The sequence below is a fragment of the Ursus maritimus genome, unplaced genomic scaffold (genome assembly GCF_017311325.1).
Source record: "Ursus maritimus isolate PB19 unplaced genomic scaffold, ASM1731132v1 scaffold_5, whole genome shotgun sequence".
Taxonomy (NCBI): domain Eukaryota; kingdom Metazoa; phylum Chordata; class Mammalia; order Carnivora; family Ursidae; genus Ursus; species Ursus maritimus.
The window spans coordinates 14935489-14959436 of record NW_024426663.1 but is presented as its reverse complement, the minus strand read 5'-3'; the positions used below and the strand labels follow the sequence as shown (position 1 = coordinate 14959436).

At 39.9% G+C, this 23948-nt stretch overlaps 1 long non-coding RNA gene across 1 annotated transcript; it reads right to left on the bottom strand.

Moving 5' to 3' along the window:
* On the bottom strand, positions 1 to 22926 carry LOC103672190. The gene is made up of 3 exons (XR_571108.1): positions 22320 to 22926; positions 22044 to 22204; positions 1 to 114 (listed from the first exon to the last, which is right to left on the bottom strand). It is a non-coding gene; the product is annotated as an uncharacterized LOC103672190 (long non-coding RNA).
* Between the last annotated feature and the right edge of the window lie 1022 nt (positions 22927 to 23948).

Here is a 23948-nt window from a genome sequence, read left to right as displayed (position 1 = left end):
GAAGGCGGCCAGGAGTCAAGGAAGGCAGGAACTCTAGAAGCTGGAGAAAGCACAGGAACATCCTCCCCTAGAGCCATGCTTTTAGTGCAGTGAGACCTTCGTCAGACTCGTGACCTACAGAAATATAAGGAAGAAACGTGTCATTTGAGCTGCTAAATCTGTGACCCTTTGTTAACGGCAGCGATAGAAAACTAACAGTGACTACATCATTCAAATCCTGACTATCATTTACCACCGGTGGACTTAGGGGATATTACTTTTCTACTCTTATTTAAAATAAGACTGATGAAATGAGATGAGATAATACATTAAATATTTAGAGTAATGTCAGACACACAGCAAGTGCTCAATGCTAAGTGTTGTTATTGTTATTTCATTGTTGTTTTTTATTTACCTTTCTCTTTCATTTTTGTCACCAGGTTTTACCTGAGACCCACACTCCAAATATGTTTTTCCTGTATCCACTTAAACAGCACAAGGCCCACGCCTGCTAAAGGATTAATACCCCTGAAGCCCTGAATTGCCTGGTGTACCTTCTTAGAGTGCTTTGTTTCTAGCTTTGAACATCTAACTCATCTTGCTTGTTCCTATCTTGTTAGAACAAGCCGTACTAACACCATTTTTTAAAAAGAACTTTGCTACTCTTGAGGACTTAATTGCAGTGTTGCTGGTTGATGAGTTTGCATTTTAAACCGAGACCTTGAAATAAACACAGTCATTTCAGTTCTTGATACAACACAGAGAAAGTGCATTCTCTGATTAGCCTGTCGCCTTAGGACTGCACCATGACAATGGGATAAAATTAGCCACACTTGCCAATGACCTGATTCCCATTACAGATTTTGGCAGTTTCTGAACTCTAAATTCTTTCTGAAGTATATTGTATTTGATATATTTAGGGTGTTTACAGTACATCTAGCCATTTTATTTGAAAAATATAATGTGTTTGCAGTATTTGATTAACTTAAATAATTTACATTTTCACAAGAGGGAAATTTTGTTATATGCCTAACTTTGTTTTTACTAAGTTCTGGGATCCCCTAAGAGAACACAATCTTCAACACCATCCATCCTCATGCCTACAAAGCATGAAAAAGAGATTTGCATTAGGGTCTTGCTTTAGTCTGAAGAGTCCCACCCTCTTACTCTCAATAGTTAACAACAGGAGACTTTTTTCTTAGTATTGACAGAAATACACATAAAAAGTATCAAAGAACACTGTTCGGACAAAAGGTTTTTGGGATGCCTAGGTGGCTCAGTCAGTTAGGTTAAGCGGCTGCCTTTGGCTCAGGTCATGATCCCAGGATCCTGAGATCAAGTCCCACATGGGGCTCCTTGCTCAGTGGGGAGCCTTCTTCTCCCTCTGCCTGCCAGTCCCCCTGCTTGTGCTCTTTCTTCCTCTCTCTCTCTCTCTTTCTCTGACAAATAAATAAAAATCTTAAAAAAAGAAAAAAAGGTTTTAGTGATGTACCACATCTTTGGTAATTTCAACAGTTGGTGAAAGAGAATGGATTGAGCTTCCTTGTTTGTGAATAATTCATTCTTTCAACAATGTTCAAGTATTTATTAAGTTCATACAATGTCCCAGGAATTAAGAAACTCTCCCAAAATCTAAAGAGTGGATTGTTTAGGAATATACATATGTATATGTGTGATTAAATGGATTTTAAAGCCCACAGAATTCAAAATAGTACCACCTCTAGGGGAGGTAGGGAGACGGGAAGGGTGAGGATTACACAGGTAGTCCCACTGGTATGGGTGTGTGGGAGTTCTGCAATGGATGGTAGATCCTCAGGTGTTCATTCTCTTATTGTGTTTTACAACATACACATACTTTACTTATATTCTTTTAATGTATCAAATACTCATTTTTAAAAGGAGCAATCAAGTTCTACTTTAAGTAGCTTCTAGTCTTACATGGTGTCCAGAATTTGACTGTTTCTCGTATCTTATCCTGTAACCATAGCCTTTCTCCCCCACCACTCCATATTTAGGAGTCTGTCCCCATCTTTTAGGGGGAAAAATATCCCAAACTATATGTACCAACATTTTTTTAAAAATCCTTAATTAAAGAGCATGACAAATTCAAACGTGTTTCCCTAGCCTGAGTTCGAAGGCCCAAGGATCGTCATTGTCTAATGAGAAGACCAGTGGGTGCTCTTGTTTATTTCCTGCCAGTTTCCTGCAACTGGAACTCAAGGCAGGTCAGCCCCTGACATACCTTGTGTCTAACATAGTGCTATATAGTTGAAAGGCAAGTTTCTAGACCCAGTTCCAACACTAGCTCACTGTGTGAATTTATGCAAGTAATTAAATATTTTGTGGGTTTTTTAAAAAAAATTTATCAGTGTCAAAACACTCACAAATATAACCTATCTCCCTGGACCTATGAAATATAATTACAAACATGAAAGCATTTTGAAAAGTTAAGTGCTATATTAAAGTTGAATACTATTATAAGTATTCTTATTACAAGTATGTGAATTTAATAAACATTTATAAAGAAATGTGTGCCTGTAATAATAATTAAAAAAAGAAATTTGTGTCTGTATTTCAACAAAACTAAAGAAATAGAAGAGCATAGGGGGGCAGAAAGAAGATAGATTTATAGCCAGACAAGCTTGGGTTCAAACCTTGGCTCTGTTTGTTTTTAGCTGTGTCATCTTTATCAAGTACATTTATTCCTTTGAACCTCTGTTTTTTCACCTGTAGAATGGGATAATTATACTAGCCTTATAGGACTGCGGGGAAGATTAATTAACATATAACATTAAATCCTTCTACTGTACCGGTGGGAAAGGAAACTGGTACAGCATCTGAGGAGAGATACATGGCAACATCCATCACATAAAGTTGACATATCCTTTGAACAAGAAATCCCACTTCAACAAGTTTGTCACAGTCTCACACCATTATGAAATGACAATACATGCATGGTTGTTTATTATAGGATTATAATTACAGAGCCTTAGAGATTATCTAAATACACAGAAATAATGCACATCCATACAATAGAAAATTATAAAACTATAAAAAGTGAGGAAGTTCTTTGTGTATGCATATGGAGAGATCTTTAGGGTACCTTGTTCAGTGAAAAACCAAGGTACGAAAGGAAAAGTATGAAATATACCACAATTTTTAAAAGATTAAAAATTTCAAAAGATTTTAAAAGTTTTTTTAAAGAAAAAATATTAGTTTAATATTCATGAAATATTTCTCTAAGGATACAAAAGATCATATCACTTTGGCGACCTTTGAGGAGGGAAACTGGAGGACCCGGGGAGGGAAGAGCAGGCACCCTGCATACCCTTCTGGACCTTTCAAATTTTGAAACAACAAATACATCACCTATTTGATAAAGCTGAATGAATCGATGGATGGATAGATGAATGAACTGCAATATCTGGCATAAAATAAATGCTAAAAAACTCTTAGCTTTCATTCCCTGCTTCTCTCCACCTAAATTATCTTAGAACTAAATGTATAAATTTTAACCTTTACTAATTTCACCCAACAATTTCAAAAATTCAGTTCTTTAGTTTAAATAAAATAAATGGTAAGTCTGCCATTTAAAAAAAAATCCATATTTCCCTATGGTTTCAATTACAGACAATGAAATAGAACATTTTATCTTTCAGCAGGTTCTGATTCTTTAAAAACAACAACGACACACAAAGGCCCATTTAAACCCAAAGTGAACTCAAGACTCAAGGACATTAGAAATGAGAGAACAAGCTCAAACACCTCTGTACCTCCTTCCCCAAAGGGAACAAGGTGAACTCTCTTCCTGCAGAGCCTGAGCCACGTCATCCTTTGAATTCAGCCTCCTCTCCCACCTGACCTTTACAGCCACTTTCAAGCAGCAAAGAGAAATTCCCTGATTGAAGCACGAATGAGGAAAGAAATGTCCCAGGAAAGGGAAGAGGCCAACAAAGCTACGCGTTCAATAACCCAAGTAGTTGGGAGGACAAAATAATTTGACTTAATTAACTTTTCCATTTTTCTATATGATTAAAGCAATCCCTGTTACCTACAACTCAGTATCCTTCACCTCTGTGTTCCTTGGACCATTTTTAGAATCCTTTTGGAGTCTTAAAATACTAGAATAGGTTTGAGCTCAGGTGGTATTTCCTATTTCAATTCTCAGGTTACCTCCCTCTTCAGTACCTTCCCATCTACAAGGGTTGGTTCTTCAAAAAAAAAAAATAGATTGCGATATCATCACTTGTTTTTCTTTTGATTTCATTTACTACATCCATCACACTTTTGCTTTTGTTTAATCATGAAAATGTGCATAAGGCTATAGAGATGTACCTGACATAGAAAAATGAAAAAGTAAATAATAACCCCAGACAAGAGCGCTGAAGGTGAAGCAGTGCAGTCTGCCACAAAAGTCAAAAGAATGAGGAGAACAGTAGGTGCAATAGGCCCATAAAGGAGGAAGTCACTGTGGTCTGAAAGGACTGGAAAGATTTCATTAAGGAAGAAGCTCTGTTGGGTACTAGAGAATTTGGACAATGGAATAAAGAGGTGAAGATATCCCCGGTGGGAGAAACTGTGAGTGAAGGTATGGAGAATGAAAAATCTAAACCACATTCATTAAAAAAAAATTTTTTTAATTAATTTATTAAAATAAAAATAAACCATAGTCAGCTAGGAGTTGTCAGTTTGGGGCAGTATTTCCCAAAGTGTACACCAGGTAACATTGGAGGTACTAAAAGATTTTAGATGATACAAGGAAAATCATTTTATATTTTAACTTTTTTTTTTTTTAAGAGAGAGAGAGAGATGGGGAACGGGAGAGGGAGAAGGAGAGAGAGAATCTCAAGCAGACTCCACACTTGGCATGGAGCCTGATGCAGGGCTCAATCTCATGACCCTGAGATCATGACCTAAGCCTGAATCAAGAGTCAGATGCTTAACTGACTGAGCCACCCAGGCACCCCTATAGCTGTGTTATTTTGAGCAAGTCAGTTAACCTTTTGCAATTAAGTTTTCTCATTTATAAAATGAAGAAATTAAACTAGATCATTGGTTACCAATTTGGGGGGAATTCTATGAACTACTAAAATTTCAAAGAAATCTGAGAGCAGAGCCACAAGATGGAAGGAGACTGGGTCCCTGAGTGAACGTAATGCCCCCTATATTCAGATTTTACTTGAGGAAGACATGAACTTTATTGGGTTAATCCATTGATATCTGGGGATTATAGCAGCCATCATTACTTAACGTAAGTCACATACCAAGTAAAGACATTTTTAAAATACCATCTCCTATCACAAAGAAAGGACATTTTAACATCAAAATTATAGGAAGCATACAATCTTAGAAACTGGAACAGTCCTTCAGATTGAAAAGCTAGCTTCCTGAAAAATTCATTGCCTTGCAGCTGCTTTTTCTCATTTCATCATGAATGCATGAAAACTTCATTATGAACAGTCATTGGCCCTTGAACAAGCATTGAACTTTAGGACAGATGATTCTCCACTCAGTCAGAACTCAAGGCTGAATTCACCTGCTCAAATAAAGTTGTCAAGAAGCAGCCTCTCTCCATCTCCTGTCTCTGCCATCCTGTGTTGCTTCATTTCCAACAGGGTAAATTCTCATGGTGGGCTTCATTCCTCTAAGGCTAACATGAGCATAGTTCCAGGTCTAGAGGGGAGAAAAGCCTTCTTCCTACTGTTTTGTGAAAAGTGCCAGCATCAGTTCTGCTCAGATCAGCTTGGGTCATGTGCTCACCACCAACCAAATACTTCCGCCAAGAGGCCTGAATGGGCTACCTGGCCATGTCTGGATCACATCCAGGGCTGTGTCCCCAAGGAAAGACATGGGTGTTCTATTACCCAAAGATAAGAGAATAAGCTCCATGGGGCCAAAACTGCAGATACTACAACTTCCAATGACTCTCCAGCACTGAAATCCAGTTTATAACTGGGGCAACCTGATTTGAAGAAGCTTACAGAATATCCTAGGAGCCCTCGGTATTCTTCATAGCTGGGTGCCATAACGCTGCAGATGACCTTAAGCAAGGATTCTGCCCAGCTTTTCAGTGGGATTTTAAAAAAGGTGCGGGAGGGGTGCCTGGGTGTCCCAGTTGGTTAAGGGTCAGATTCTTGGTTTCGGCTCAGATCGTGATCTCAGGGCTGTAAGACTGAGCCCCATGGAGCCCAGGGCTCGTGCTCAGTGGGGAGTCTGCTTGAGATTCTCCTTCTCTCCCTTTCCCTCTGACCCTCCCCCTCACTCACTCGATTTCTCTAAAATAAATAAATAAATAAATAAATCTTTTTAAGAGAAAACAAAGTGTAGAAGAATCAGTTTACAAAGAAGCACTTTGAAGATCAAAGAGTAAATGAAGAATAATCAAGCAGGCACGTATTTCCCAAAATGTGTTATTATTCATATGAAGATAGATGTAGATGCCAAATTCATAGGCTTAGGCAGGCTTATTAATTTCAAATGTGAGCTTTGGTTTTTATTTGGAGCATAAGAACAAATGAGATAAATCTGGGTTAATTAAAAACTCAGTTTCTCCACCTATCGTAATATTTTTTATGCTATTAGTGTCAGTCCATCTGTGAGAAAAGACTCAAAGACATCCAGCATTTAGTATCATCAAGGCCACATCATTTTTCTCCTCCTCAGTCTGGTGCCCCCCTCCTTCTTAAATTGGCGATTCGTAGTATCATTAAATGTATCATTAAATTTTACTTTACCCAGATTAGTACAAAATTTCAGGCTTTCAGTCTAAGCCCTTTTGAATTTAGTACCTCCAAATACTTTGAAAGACCTGTGCCATCATTTTGGTTCCTCGTATTCTAATTATACAAGAAGTCTGGATGTATTTTCCTATTTTTCAACAATCTAGCCAAGTCTCATACCAGCCTATACCTCCAGAAATAACTGAACAATGAAGAATTTTCAAACTTAGTACAGATAAAAACTATAATACCACTCTCTATTATGTAGTATTTTTCTTTTCATCTCTGCTATCATTAATTCAGTCAAGAGCCCTTCCATATGAATTCTCCACACAGCAATGGATTTGTTTCTGTTCTTTTTGTCCATATTCGTCTCTCTCAGGCAGATGTGAAGGCCAACTTCTGCCTTTATCGCTTCAAGGCTATCTCTGCCTTGAATCACCACATAACACTGCACTTTTTCTTTTTTCCCTCAAAGAGAAGAAAAAATCTATAGTCCCACACATTCACTTGCTATTTCTAATGTATCATAACATGTGAGGTCAACTTGTGTAGTTGAAATATCGGAAATTTTGAAAATATTCACAATTATTAAGATGAAAATTAAATGTATGGATTAAATTTAGAGGTTTTTTTTTTTAAAGATTTTATTTATTTATTCGACAGAGATAGAGATAGCCAGCGAGAGAGGGAACACAAGCAGGGGGAGTGGGAGAGGAAGAAGCAGGCTCATAGCGGAAGAGCCTGATGTGGGACTTGATCCCACAACGCCGGGATCACGCCCTGAGCCGAAGGCAGACGCCCAACCACTGTGCCACCCAGGCGCCCCTAGAGTTTTTTTCTAAAGACACCTGATACTTGTAAAGTATTGTCAAATATTAAGGAATAGGGACACCTGGGTTCCTCAGTGGGTTAAGCGTCTGCTACAGCTCAGGTCATGATCCCAGGGTCCCAGGATCAAGTCCTGCATTGGGCTCCTTGCTCAGCAGGGAGCCTGCTTCTCCCTCTGGGTGCCCCTCCCCTTTTGTGCTTTCTCTCTCTGACAAATAAATAAATAAAATCTTTTAAAAAATATATCAAGGAATAGCCACTGATTCTTTTAACAAATACGTATCAATTCCCTGAATGTGTCAGCCAGTGTGCTCTGGGAGCTGAGGACACAGCACTGAACCAGGCACTGGCTCCCGCCCTTACAGAGATAACATCCCAAAGAAGGAGCAGGAAAGAAACACCAACACAATTGTTAGAAAAACTAGGTCAAAATGTAGAGAGTGGCTGATGGAGAAAACTGTGATGGAAGTCATCTCTCAGGACATAACATCTCAGCTGAGACCAGGGGATGAGAAAAAGGCAGTCATGCTGTGGAGTCGGATGGGGACAGATGTCCAGGCGGAGGAAACATATATGCAAAAGTCGGAGGCTGGAAAAGTTCCCCAAAGTCAGAGGCTAGAAAGGAGGCTGGTATGGTTAGATCATTATTTTCACTCATCTCCGTAAATACCCAATTCAGAGACATTATTTCTTGTCTTCATTTAATGCACCATTGTCGTTTCATGGTTAAGTCACTTACTTCTTAACTTTAATTATGACTTACTTTACTTATGCATTTAGGTCATTGTGAATTCTCTGAATGAGTTTGTCTTTACCGCTAGAGAAGCCTTTTGAGAGTCACTGTATTAAAAGCATCAGCTACCATGCCAGTGGTCAGGAAGAGTTAATAGACCTCCCCAAATGTCCGTTTACTGCCAAAAAATCCTGTATACCCTGAGAGAATCTGGCTGGGTATTTGGAGCCATCTGGTATTTAAACAAAGCCCATTGTGCAGAACTGGCCAGTATTTTAAAAATATAGTACACCCAATCTAGGTTTTAAATGCATATATGCATTGAATTAGACTGTGCCCATCTTTGCCTTTGAGTGCCCTGGTTTTAATAACATTTCAAACTAACAAAATGTCATGTAAAAAAGATGGAAGGAGCAGGGCTTGATTGTCTCTTTTGAGCTCGGCAGAATCCTGGTGTCTGCTCCATCTGCTTCCGTAAGCACTGAGCCAATCAGGAGTCAGCCAGTCTGAAGATGACAAGATGCTGACTGCTTGCCCTAGCTCTGCTCCAGCTCTCTGGCAAGTGGGAGAAGAGGCTTCCTTGGCAAGGAATGGGGTAATCATTGAGAGGATGGACCATGACGTCAGGACGACCTGAGTACAAATTCTAGGCTGCTGTTCACTGGCATTAAGACCTTAGTCCCTAGGTAACTTACATAACCTCTCTGAGCTTCACTTTTAGCAACTATAGAAGAAGAAGGTTAATAACCATGTATTTGATTTGTTGTGAGAATTAAGTATGAGAATGTATAGCAGTGTGTGGCACATAGTAGGCGTTCAACAGTAGCAGATACCATTTTTATGTCTTAATAAATTTCCTTCTTCAGATGAGAAACACCTGCTAAACAATTACCAATCCATAGAGATATGGCAGGTACTGAGGGTATATAAGTTAAGCAACCTACCAAGGCCGTCTTGTATCAGTGCCAATCACTATATCCACCCTGTGCCCCTTATCTAGGGCTAGGGACCTCAGCAGGACCATTTACCTGGGGGTCCTCACTGATAAGGGACCTCATATTTAGACATGTTAGAGAAATACCTTGCAAGGTGATTCCAACATGATCTTCCTACCTCCTTGTGCCTCCTTTCCAAGGGTCTTTAGGTCTTTTTTGGATTCCCACGTGGGGAAAAGAGTAACTGATAGCAACTTTCACTTCCCCTACCAATTCTAAGAAAGGTCCGTTAAACCCCTGTCTCCTGGATACCTGGTGATCTTAAAGTTTTAGAGAAATAAAAAATAGCTGCTTCTAACACAATAAAAAGGTCTAGAATATCCTGTTTGAGAGATAAAGCAAAACACTTGAAACTTACAAATGATTTCAGGTACTCATCACTTGATGGCACTATTTGCTATGTGTAACTTAGTAATAGCCAACCAGCTTTACAAATGCCTCTTAACTCTTCTCATCAGAGGAGACTCTGTTAAAATGCCAAGTTTTCTACAAAGAAATAATACTGGACTTGAAATATTACCTTAACGCAAGAACATAGAGAAAAACAATTCCTAGGCATTTTGCAGACCCCTCTACTTGATGTGTACGCCTTCCTGAACCCCTGACGATAGGCTTCTGGAGGCTCCATCCCAGCAGTGGCCCCAGTGAGCACTACCTCTGCATCCAGTGACCCTCTGCCTGGACAGGAGAACATCAAGGGGAAGCCTCGGGTCACTAGCTGTCTTTCAACCCTTGTAATGTCTTGTTGACCTATGTTGCAAGGCTTGAGCCCCAGTCTGGTGATGGGTTATCTGAAAAGCACTCCCTGCTCCAGGAGAACTTCTCAAGGAAGTGGTCCCGGGGCCAATGGGAACACTTGAGTTTATGGCAGTGGAAGAGAGTCTACTTCCTCGGCTGCCAGATCAGCTGCCTCCCCCTGACCTCACTTCCTGCCACTCTGTTCCTTACTCCTTTTTGGCCTTCTTTCAGTTTTCCTCATACAACCTGTTCTTCCCTGCCTCAAGTCGGAGCACACGCTGTTTTCTTCTAATTGAAATGCTTTTCCCCAGACCAGCTACACCCTTTCAGGGCCCACTGCAAAATTAAAATGCAGGTGTTCTTATTCAAAACTCATTAATAATTTCAAGATGGTGAAGAGCAAAGCTTTATACCAAGCATGTGACCCTTCTAAGCATGGGGACCTGAGTGAATAAACAGGTCTTACACCCACAAAAACTGGCCCCATTTTTCTTCTGTTCTTCACATAGCTGGCTTATCATCACCAAGGTCATCATTTCTAGTTATTCTGTTTCTTTTTTATTTTCTTTATAGCACTTAATACAATTGTAGATGTTAAATAATTAGCTTACTTTTTGGGGTCTAGCTCCCCCCCCTTTTATGCTATGAGCTGCATAAGAGCAGAGGCTACGTTTAGCCTTGACCACATGGATCTCCAATGCCTACAACTGTGTCGGGTATAGTAGACGCTTAATAAATACATGTTGTGATATATCTGGGTGGCTCAGTTGGTTAAGTATCCTGACTCCTGATTTTGTCTCAGGTCATGTTCTCAGGGGGGTGAGATCAAGCCCCACGTCAGGCTCCACACTCAGCAGACAGTCTGCTTGACATTCTCTCCATCTGTCCTTCCCCCAACTTGCATGCACTTTCTCTCTCTCTCTCCAAAATAAACGAATAAAACTTTTAATAAATAAATAAATACATGTTGCATGGTTAGATTAATTTATGTTTCTTTGCTTTCAGCTACAAGTTACTTTTAGCAACTGAAATCTTCAGTGCATAAAATAGCTTTAGACTTGTCAGAGAGAAAGCAGGAACCTCTAAGAGTAATCAGTGCTTGAGTGGAGTCAGTGTAATGGTATTCTCTCTTCAGCTGAGAAACTGCCTCTTGTTTCCCCAGAGACGGCTTGCTTTCTAGAATCACTTCGTTGCTTTTACGATTTCTGATCTACCCAAATCTTCATATTTTTCTTATAAAAAGGAAACATCCCAGTCGTTCTAGGAGGTATATTTAAAAATGAAAAAGATGGATATGATGCTATCTCTGCACATGAAAGAGGAGTTATTCAGACACCAACTGGTGGACTGTGGACTGCAGTGAATTCTGACTCTGACCACCCAGAGACAGCACAGACGCCACCAGTTCAAGAGCCCAGTACCCAACAAGACACTTCACATACCAGCTGTAAGTGGAGTCCCCAGGCCACCCACACTTCTGACCAACTGGCTATACACTTGAGTTCTCTGGGGGAGGGAAGGACAGGTCTCTCACGCAGGTTTGCTTGAAAGCGCAAAGAAAGGAGACTGGCCTGGGTTTTTACTGCAGTTAAGGGACTGAATCTCCTGCAAGTGCCAAAGAGGGAAGGCTTTCTTATCAGCTGGTGTAGATATGGGGCACAATGGGAAGAGGGAAGGTGACGACACTTAATGGTTGTTGGCAGTCAACCAAAATATGGAGTCTGACTCGTCATTACGCATACTAAAGTAGACACAATGTACTATGTTTCCTGACTCACACATCACAGAGCTTCAAAAATTATCATGCAGTTTTGTTTCTTCTAAACTTCTTCCTACTTCCCTACCCCCATCAGATTATTTTGAGGTAAATCTTAAGCGTCAGACCATTTTATTTACAAATATTTCACTGCATATCTCAAAAATATAGATGTTCCTTTTAAAATATAATTTCATCATTAAACCTAAACAAATTAATAATTCCTTAATATTATCAAATATTCATTCTGTGTTCATATTACTACAACTGGCCTATATTATTTTTAAAGCTTCTTTAATTGGAATTTGGATCCAAAGAGCATAATTACATTTAGTTAATATGACTCTTAAGTCTTTAATAATCTATAGGTTCCTACTAAAACTAATTATTTTTCCCTTGCAATTTTATTGCTACAGAAACTCGATTGTTTGTCTTATGGATTTTCCCCACAGTCTGACTTCTGCTGTTTGTATTCTCAGTACGTCTTTCAACATGGTCCTCTTCTCCTTTAAATTGATGGTAATACCTAGAAGCTTGATCACATTCAGGTTTGATTCTTTCCCTTTTTGCAAGACCACTTCGCTGGGGTTGCTGAAAACTTCCATAAGGAAGTACATGATATCTGAGTGCCTTTTTTAAGTGATGTTAAGAACCATTGATGGTTGGTTCACAGATCCATTAATTCAGCAAGGGTTGTAAAATGATGAATTCCTAATTGTCATTTCTTCTTGATTACTTAAAATACATAAGAAGGAACTTTTCTTTGTCAACTACTTGGTTACTTGGAGGTATAGTTCTATATGAAAATTATAACTGCTTGATCCTTTCCCTATATTTATAATGAGCTGGTGCCCTTGTGTCCTCAAAAGACAATCTCTGAGTTTGTTGGAGCTTTCTTAATTTTATGGTTTTAAATACATGGATTTAAATATATTTGCTTTTATTATTCTCATTATCAAATTTTATGACCTTAAACTAGTGAGAATCATTTCAAGTTGGCTCTTGAGTTCATTTGACAAGTAGCCCTTGATAACTCTCCTGTTTGTTGTGACAAAGCAAATCTTCAGTGTCTCCTTGGACTGGACATTTCTCCAAGACACTCTTGTTACTTTAGTGGGAAATGGTACTTAGAGATCACTATCTGAGAGCTAAGAGTACTTGTAGCTATTGGGTTGGTATTGTAGAACTATTTATGTTCCTGTCTTTGTATTTCCATTCTTATTTCAGATTGATTTTTTTAATTCTAATCCCACTCTCATTAATTTTAGTTTAGTTTTACAGTATTTGAATGTTCTTAAAGTGGTTACACTACAGGCTGTAACAATCATCTTTTACTGGCCTACATCTAGAAGAGTATTTTATCTCCTTCCAGATAACGCAAGGACCTTAGAATAATTTTATTCCATTCACTTCTTCTCTTAATACTATTGTTGTCTTATAGTACTTTAAAGTATGTTTATTTTATTTACATGTTTATATAGCATTATTGTTTCATATTGTCAATGTTTATTTAGATTTACCCTTTTTAGTGCTTGTCATTTCTTCCTGCATCTCTAAGCTTTCATCTGGGATTTTTTTCTACCTGAAAACCTAGTATTTTCTTTAGTGCAGATCTTCTGGTGATGAATTCGGACAGTTTTTATTTGTCTGAAAAAGTCTTTATTTTATCCTCATTTTCTGTAGGCTAGAAATTATTTTATCTCAGTAATTTGGAAAATACTACTCTACTGTGCTCTGGAGTCTATTTTTGCAGGTTTTGCCTTTTTAGTCTAATTACTTTGTAAGACATTTTTGTTTTTGACATTTTTTTTTCAGCTGTTTTAGCATGATGTGTCCAGGTGTGATTTTCTTTGCATTTACCTTGCTTGTATTTCTTCTCAATCTATGGCTTGAGGTCTTTTTATCAGTTTCAGAAAAATCTTCAGCCATTATCTCTTCAAATATTTCTTTTGCCCTTCTCCATCTTTTTCTTTTCTTCTGTGACTTCAAGGAAACACGTATTTTCTTTTCTCTATATGTTTTTTGTATCTTTCTCTTTCAGTATTTCCAACTTCTTATTCCTTCATTCCAGATGTTTTCTCTGACCTATAACTCTGTTTATTCTCTCCTCAGTAGTATCTGATCTTCTAAGCCCAACTTGGTGTCATTAATTTACTACATTGTATTTCTCATTTCTTTTCACTTAACTTTCAGCTCTTTGCAAAATTCTTGATCTTGTCTTTTATCTCTTTTTTTTAAGATTTTATTTATTTATATGACAGAGAGAGAGAGAGCACGAGGAGGGGGAACTGCAGGCAGAGAGAGAGAGAGAAGCAGGATCCCCACCAAGCAGGAAGACCAATGTGGGGCTCGATCCCAGGACCCCAAGATCATGACCTGAGCCAAAGGCAGATGCTTAACTGACTGAGCCACCCAGGCACCCCTTACCTCTTTAATCAAATTACACACATGGTTTTGAATTTTATTATCTAAATTCTCTGTGAATCTGTTTGTAGTTTTTAGTTACATTGTCTAGTTTCCTCATATGTCTTTTATTTTTTACTGAGTGCCAGATATTGGAAATTAAAAATAATAAGTGTAACTTGAACCTTATAAGGATATTATCTTTTGCCTAAGAGAATTCACTTTTACTTCTGGTAGGGATCATCAACAGTGCAATTTTGGATTTGCTTAATACTAAAAGGGATTAAAACTATTTGAGTGATCTGGGCCTCAGTATCTGAGAGCACTGGTCCAATTTCCATACACCCTTACTTGGGTAATGCATGCATCTATGGGGTGCCAATCCAATGCCTAGCAGTTTGTCAGAGACCTTCTTCTCTTCATTTTCCACCCCAGTCCCATGAGTTTGTTAAATATTTGCTCAGCCTTTCAGGTTCTCAACCCACATTTCTGAACGTGGCAGGCATCACGGTGGAAAAAGCAGCCCAAATATTCTGAGCGCATCCCTCTGGGTTTACCTATCCTGGATCTGAGTCCCATAATTCTCTGCAGCCTCAGTAGTTCTCTGATACCTTCGAAAAGACTACTTTCATACTCTGTCCACCCATTTTAGTTGTTCTTAATGGGAGTATTTGTCCAAATTATTCTTTGTTTTTATTAGAAGTCAAAGGCTGATGTCTATGCTTTTAGATTGCAAGTATAGCTAAGATAAAAGTTAATTAAAGTTGTTCTGTAAGCTAAAAGTATTCAAAAGTTTTAAATCTGAAAAACTGGTGGTACATTAAATGATTTAAGGTGACAGACTTTTTTTTTTAACAGTCATGTGTTGATTGTTACAATTACCTTTTCTTTGTGGAAAGTTTTAAAATGAGTTGATTTAAAGAAAAAATACTAATAAGGGAAAAGCCGGTGCTTTGAAGTGGCAAAAATCATTGATATCTTTCACAAATAACTGAAGTTTGAAAATCAGAAATCAAAAAAAAAATGATCATAAGCAAATAGAGAAATGGGAAAGAGACTCCTTTCTTGGCTTTATTCAAAATATAAGTTAGTTATTCATCTTAGTCCCTAGTTCATAAGTCAGCTAGCATTTTCAAACTACCTTGAATAAATGTATCCACCAATCATAAATTTACTTCTCCAAACCACTTTGCACAGGAAACAAATACTTCAGGAACAGCTATTTATTTAAATCTATTAGTTTATAGAGAACTGCCTTACAAGGATAGTATGACTGATTCTCTCTTGCAAGCATATGTATCACTGATTCCTCCTAAGATGTCCACTAAAATAATACATACCATTCCAGGAGCTCCTCCCTCCCAGGGGAAGACAGGAGAACAAGATGGGCAAAGGCTAGAGAGAACAAGCTCTTTCTATTAATTTTATTTGAAAAGGGCCCAGTTCTTCTACAGACTACTTCTGGAATTCTTTCTCCAACTTTCAGATTGCTCAGCATTGATTTTGCTTGCTTAATAGGATATATATGTTGTTTTTGTCTTTCAGTGGAAAAATCATCTCTGCCCCACCCTTCATGCGCTCCTAGTTGGGCTATCTATCAATCGTTACGTTCCTGTAACCCGGTGGGTTGGGCACAGACTAGGTCTATTAGTTTCCTGTTGCTATTGTAACAAATGACTACAAATTTAGTGACTCACACAATACAAATTTATTTTCTACAGGGCTAGAGATCAGAATTTCTAAAGTCAAGCTCTCACCAGGCTGCATTCCTTCTAGAGGCCATTTCTCTGCTTCTTCTGGCTTCCAGAGGCTGCCTGAACTCATGGCCCCATGACCACATCCTCCATATTCAAAGCCAGAAGCCTAACCTCTTCAGATCTCGCTCTCACTCTGACCTTGGCTTCCACGGTCACATCACCTTCTCTCTGACTCTGCCCCTCCAGCCTCCCCTTTATAAGGGAACTTGTGACTACATTGGGCTTTGCAAACTAACACCAGATAACTTCCCCATCACAAAATCCTTAATCACATCAGCAAAGTTCCAATTCCAGAAATGCAGCCTACCACACTGGGTCAGTTGCAGTACCTATAGCCCTGACTACAGAGATTTTTTTAAGAATGAGCTTACAGCCCTGTCAGAGACAATGAGAGAATTTTCTAAGGTTGATACGTAGATGTTGAGAGATTCCTCTCTTTCTACCATGTTTGTTTATCAAAAATGCTGTGAACGGCCATCTTGCCTGACCCACGGAAAGAGACTGAAGTAGATTCAAATTAGTCTGGAACAATCAGAAGCAAGGAATAGACAGATGTGTGGGAAAGGGTGGGGAAGGCCACACACCTACCAATATCCTTAGAGTTCCCTTATCTAGTAGATTCTGAAATAGCGTCTCCACCCATGAACATCTCAGGTTCAATTCATTCTCTTACTGATTAAGCTAATTTGAATGGGGATTTTTTTCCATACTAATGAAATTACTTATCTGTCAACTGATCTTTAATCTCTAGGTTAGATACCAGGTCGGCGTATTACTCTGGCTTAAATGATTCAATAGGGAAGACCTTATTTTATACTCAAGCCTTTTGTGGTTAGAATTTTTGCTGCTTTTCTCCACATGAGAAAGAAAGGAAAAGAAAAAGCTGCATGTGGCATCTTTCCAATGAGAATATAACAACACCTTTCCTCCTGTGCCACAGTTCTCCTCAGTGGCAGACTTCTTTACCAAATACCTTTGGGTTTTTAGCCTTAATTTTTTACCTTTTCAGAAGGACTCATTTGTTTAATTAACCACTAACACTCATTTCTGCAAACTGGGTTGAGACACTGGTTACATGGAGCCAAAGTGGTTTCTTAAAAGAGCTGTATATTCTTTGTAGAAAACAGAATTCTAAACAAAATTTAAACATGGATTTTTTTTTTTTTTTGGTAGTGACATCAAAATTGCTTTCATCATAAGGTGCAACACTATTTTTCTCCATTTAGGGGTCTTCTTCACGGACTAGCTTACTCCCTGGAGAAATAAACGTCCTCAGTTTGGATCACTTATCAGTCACATAGATCTATGAGCCTCTCCCCACCCCAATACACACACACACTTTAAATTTTCAGCTTTCTACATTCTTAGTTACATTTCTAACTCAGGATTACTTTCCACTTGTGACTTCTAAGGCTTATTATATAATCAGCTTAATATATCTACTTCAAAATTTAAGCAATTTGGGATTGCCGAGAGGGCCAGTCTGCTTTCTGTGGTGCCCTGGAAACCACTCAGCCAGGCACAGCCACCAACGACTTTGGCTTCATTGCCAGCATGTTTGCTGTGAGTTGACAACATTTTTATCTGACTTCTGCTAAAATTAACCTCACTTGGAATACAGTCTTTCTGTTTCATCAGTATAATTACTGGCCCTAGAGTGCCTTCCCAAAGCTGTTGTTTATAATGATTCATGTAGCAGAAAATATACAACTTTGTTCTCGAGAGCCAAGCAATGACAATTCAATCCTGTGGCAGAGAAAATGCAAAAACAATCAGTATAAAAACCCAAAGGTAAAGATGTCTTTCTCTTTGAGTGAATCATTTTTTGGTGAAGGAAACACACACACACACAAGCCTGCACTTTGAAACATCTCCCATTCTAAAAATCAATGACCAACATCTGTTTGGTGGGTCATCTCATTCAGGTTAATTATAAACTGGATGAACCACAGGCAAGGGCAAAATGAGGGACAACTTCTGGTGTTGTTTCAGAAGCCATGAGAAGACACTGACCTTTCTCCAAATGCTTTCTTTGTCCTGGTAAATGACAGACATGTCACCACTAATGCCTCACTCCTTTAGCATAACAGTTGGATGTGGTCAAACTGCAACACCCCCGAGGCAGGTTAGCATTCAAACATCCTCTTCCTCTGGGTGCAAGATGGACAGTTTCTGCCCAGCACCAGGTTTAGCTTGAAGCAGCAGCTCTCAACCCTGCCTGTACATCAAAATCACCTAGGAAGCTTTTCCCAAACACAACTGAAAGGGTTCTACTTTAGACGAGTGAATCAGAATCTCTGGAGGTGGGGTTAGGCACCAGTATTTTTTATTTCCCTTGCCTCTGGAGACCTGTCTAGCAAGACGTTGCAGTGGAGGAGGTCAAAGAGGTTGCTGCCTGGGTTCTCATCTAGGATTTCGATGGGTTCCTGTCTCACATTTAGGTCTTTCATCCATTCTGAGTTTATTTTAGCATATGGTGTAAGAAAGTGGTCCAGTTTTCCCAACACCATTTGTTGAAGAGACTGTCTTTCCCACTGGATGTTCTTTCCAGCCCCAGTACTTTTTAAAGTTCAAGTGCTCCGTGTAACTTCCAACGTGGGGCTATGATTGTGAAGCTAGAGGGTTTAGAGATGAGACAGGAGCTAGGTGTCCAATGTGAAGGAACAGTGTGTGCACACTGAGAAGCCCCACCCAGGAAGAAAGGAATAAAAGAGGGACAGACCTGACAAGGCTGTCTACATATGAAGGAGAGCTTGTCTATACTCAAAACACCCCCTCCACCCACAAATCTGCATATATGCACTCTAGGTCTCTCTGATCAGTGGGGATGGTCCTCCATCTGTTGGTGGGGAAGGGAGATGTGACCTAGGTAGGCCCTGTCAATTAAAGCACTGTATGCCTCTGAAAAGTGATTGGTTTGAGGAACCCAAAGTTAATATGTTAGACTTTTCATTTTAGTTGTAAATAAATATTAAAAAGAAGAGTTGTGCCTTTAACTATGTTCCTAATGTTAAGAAACATCGGTCTTTTATTTTTTTCTATTTGGGTTAATCTGAGCTAGATTAATTATAGCATCTGTTAACTATTACCAACACTTAACCTCCTATGTTGAATCAACCTCTCATGAAAAACTAGTTTACAACTTTAAGTGGAGGAAAAAAAAACAGTTTTCTGTAACACACATTCTAATAAATTGAGTTTCTATGTACATCGTAGTCTAGTCTGGAACTACAAATCAATAATCTTTGAAACTACTCAAATCAGCATAATATTTTAGGAAAGCTCAATGCCCTTCATAGCAAACAGAGACAAATATACACTTTATGATAAGATATAGAATAAGTTTATATTTAGTTTACATTTTATAGTCACTGGTTTGAAAATATGTCACCTTCACCTTACCCATCTAACATGTAATGGACAATTCGAGTCTTGTCTCAAACCTCATGTGTCAACAGACTCCCATTCTTTCCCAGCTCTTCAGAAATAATTTCTAGTTGGAACTGGAAATCCATCAAATTCAGTTATACTTTTTTTAACCAAACTTGATTTAAATAGGAGATTATAATTTTCTTATTTTACAGGTCTGTGGTTGAAATGCCCTAATCTTGCGTTCCCCTGCAAAGCAAGCAAATAAGACTTTTGGATAAGGTGTTAGGGAGAAGACTCCACAAGAGTGGAGGAACGAGCTTAGAGCCAAACCATGTGAGTCAGCGGGTCTCAGACACAACGCTAAATCACAACATGTGGATGTGGGTATCACAGATCAAACTAATCATTTGGCCCCTATCCTAATTGACACTCCTTAAATTTGTCCAACGTTTAGTGATGTGTGATCTGCCAACATGCAGTTTTTGTTTATTGGTTGTTGGGTTCCATGTTATGATTGCTGTTGTTTTAATTTCCACTGGAGGTCACTGCTTTCTTCNGCAGGAATGGGACTAATTAATGTTTTGGTCATTATGTAAGAGGCTGCATATGGAAACCTGAAGTAACTGGTTCTGACTTATCCCAACTATATCTTAACATACCTTAAAACTGATAACCTGACTGACTTGCTTTCTGATCCTGCCTTTAGCCCATCATTCCTAGTCTGGAGTAGGCCATGGTGTGGACTGAATCCCAGTACTGGAGTAGCTGTTGTCCTTGAGCCTTGGGATGTTTGCTCTGGGATTTCACTTCCGGAAGTATGTGCATTCTGCCACTAATCCAAAGGGGGGGAGCTGACAGAGCTCTGACTTGAAGTCATCTTCAGTCCCTCTCATCCAGACCTGCGCCTTTTATCCCATCCCATAGGCTAAGTGAGACCACAGCACATAGTCAGCCCAACTCTCACTTTGAACATTTCCTAGGTAGGAGTCAGACACCAGACCACTGTGTCCTCCTAACTTCAGGGGACACATATCAAGTTCTCCAAGGGATAGATAGCATGGAAGTCTTGAACCCCCTTTCTCTTGACTTGCCCTGCAGAGGAAGTACCTACACACATAAAACTTTTTTTCCTTGGGGGCTAGGTCTCTAAGGACATCTTCCTCACAAATTCTCCTTGATCCTAAACAACTGACTCATTTTTATCCTGGAGGTGGATGAGATATAGAATCCTGTAACTGATGTGTATGTAACTGATTTTTAGACACTTACTTGGAAATTCCTATGGGACACTGTCTCACAGATCATACTGTTATCTATCACCTGAGGGTTCATTCAAAACTTCCGTTTTAATTTTCTGTTTTAGCAAGGACTAATATAGCTAGCATACAGCAGTGTCAGAACCCTGTAAAGTCATCCAGATAAAAAGTCAGATTCTTTGCTAAGCATATTTAGAACAACTACCCTTCATCATGTCTCACCTGGCAACAATCAGGTCATGACCACCTTGTGCTCTATTTCTCATCTCTGAGGTTACATGCCATTTTTAGGAAAACTTGGCAAACAGCATTGCTTTAACTCCTACTAAAGGCAGAACCATCTCGGCTGCCTGAAATAACTCCCTCCTTGATCTACCTGTAATAGTGTCAGATTCAATCCCCAAAGAATGCTTCACGTACTGCAGACTGAAAAGGCACACAGCTTAGCTCAGCAGGACTTCGAGGGTCAAAACTACTATAAATAAATACGAGTCACTTTTCCACTCTGGGGTTTTGATAACTTGAGTCAATGCACCTTAACAATTGTGTCTTCCAAGTAACAGGCCAGATAAATCCATGGTTGACGTGAGATGAGGCATAAGATCTTCTCAATACTTAAGAACATTCTTTAATTATTTGGGGACAGCAATTGTAAAAGTAACACATCCTCATATTATTAAGAATTAGTACTGACCAGAAAATAGAACAGTGGCTTAAAGTCACTATTTTTGAATTTGGTCTTGTCTTACTGATCCTTTTACTTATATTAAAGATAAAATTTTGCCTGTGAATATCCATGGACCTATTTTCAACAGAAAACATTTGGCAAAGGATCTATCAGGTGCTAGAGATGCAGAGATGAACCCAAGGCCAGCTGTGTACCCAAGATATCTCCAGTTCCATGGAGGGGGCAGCACCGCCTGGCACCGTGACAGCAGGACGCGCTAAGTCCTAGAGCGAAGTCCCTTACAGAGAGCTGGCCGAACAGAAAAACAAAGAAGTCGCTTAGTCTGAGGCATTCCAGGCAGGAGTGGTAATGTGCAAAAGATATGAGAAGTGACAGTTCACGATTTATTTCCAGAACGTGGACTGGTTCCACAGGCAGAGGAGGCTGCCCTGTCAGCGTCCCTGTCTGGGTTTGCTGGGGTCTCGTGTGCACACCTAGCGGCTGCCATCGATTGGATACGCTGAGTAGCAGGCAAGGGACACTGGGAAGGCCGACCACGGCCAAGCCGGGAACCGGGACGTACTGAGATCACCTTGGTATCCAGGTTAAACGTGCTTCACAGGGAAGCCTGAGTGGCTCAGTGGGTTAATGGCCTGCCTTGGGTTCGGGTCATGGTCCCAGGGTTTCGGGCCCGAGCCCCGCCTGGGGCTCCCTGCTCCGGGGGGAGCCCGCCCCTCCCCCTCCCGCATGTGCTCGCTTTGCGCGTGGGCGCGCTCGCTCAAATAATCTTAATAAATAAATAAAAATAAACGTGCCTCACAGAAAAAGTCCTCTCACCGTCCTAATTGACCAGAGAAACAGCGCGCCCGCTCCGCGCCGCAGACTCCAGCCCACCGAAGCGACGCACTCGCTCTTCCCCGGCGCGCCCTCCGACCCCGGCGTCCCGTCCGTCTCCTCATTCGCGCCTACTTACAGCACCGGGTGGAATCCTGTTTTCACTGTTTTCAAAGCAATGTTTAAAATTAACAGTGACTTGAAGGTACCCTTGAGTAACCTTCACAACACTTTTCTAAGAATCTTGGAAAGGGGGGGGGAGAAGTACAAAACACTTACAGAAATTGGAAATGCCTTCTCCGAACCGGGGTGTTTTCTTGAGGTAGGATTCTTCCGACCACCAGCAGCACCTGGAACTTGTTAGAAAGGCAGTTTCCCGGCCCCACCCCCGCCCCACAGAACCCGGAACTCTGGCTGGGGCGCAGCAGGCTGTATTCTAACAGGGCTCCAGGTGATTCTGATGCAGGCTCCCGCGTGAGACCCATTGTCCTGGAGGGGTAAGTACGGGCCTGGCAACGCCCACAAGGCCACAAATACGCTTATACGAGACTGCCGGTTAGGTTACAAAAGTGTTTATCGCTTAAATGTATTCCTAGGGATTGATGCACAAGCCCCTTAGAGTGACCAGGTCTTACTTGGGGAAGTAAGCCACTCACAGCCACACTCACCAGAGAGTTACCTCAGGGCACCTCTTCTTTTGTTGAGAAGAACACTGAGGCCCAGAGAGGCCAAGGAACACGTCCGCAGCCGAAGGGCTGATGAGCCGAGGGCGAGGGCTAGTCTCCAGACTTCTTGACACAAAATTCAAGGTCTGCACCAGATACTAACATAATGGCACAAAAAAACTCAGTTCCTCCAGCAAAAACCAGGGATTCAAAAAAATGGACCGTAGGGAAAATAGTTTTATTATTTCTAAGCATTTTTATTTTTCGTATTAGGAGACTAATACACATTCATGTAGGGGATTTGGAATTAATAAAACTCATAAAAAGGGACAAAAATCAAGTATAATTATACCAAGAGAAGAGTGCTATTAACATTTTAGTGTGCGAACACATATGTGCAAATATGTGTGTATAAAGACTATTTTATAACAAAATTTTTGCACATACATGAGACATCCTGAGATCCTCTTGGTATTCAGGTTAGACGTGGTATTCAGGTTAAACGTACTCAGTGGAATGTTTTCGTTGTTTTCAAATAAATGTATTTTAAAATTAAAAGTGGGACACCTGGGTGGCTCAGTGAGTTAAGCATCTGCCTTCCTCTCAGGTCAGGGTCCTGGGATCAAGCATGGCGTCAGGCTTCCTGCTCAGTGGGAAGCCTGCTTCTCCCTCTCCCTCTGGCCCACCCCCACCCCCCACACGTGCGTGCGCACTCTCTCTCTCTCTCTCTCAAATAAATAAATAAAATCTTTAAAAAATAAATAAATAAAATTAAACGTACCTCATGTGGAGAGAGAGAAAACAGAAAATGTACAAATAGAGAGAATTTATATATAGGGAGGATATAACACAGAATTTATGTACTTTTTCACTTAACATTTCTTTAGAGGACAAAATCACCATTTTAATGATTGACTTGTATTTCATCAGAATCTATTTTTTACATTTTCTTATTTTTTACAATTACATTGTTTCCAACATTTTGCTCTAGGAACTGGAAAGAGGTACACTCGCCAGCTGGAGAACTGAAAGCCCCCAGACGCCTATGGAGATACTAAGATGGGCAGAAGGAATATCTTGGGAGATGTGGAAATCCCCAAGAAAAATTGACCATTCACCATTTTCCCAGGCATGGTACCATGTACAGAAGTGGCTGCCTCAGAAAGAGCACATAGCTTCTTCCAAAGCTAACACATCCACTCACCTCTCTGTGTCTCATAACTCTGAGAAGACACTTTTCTAG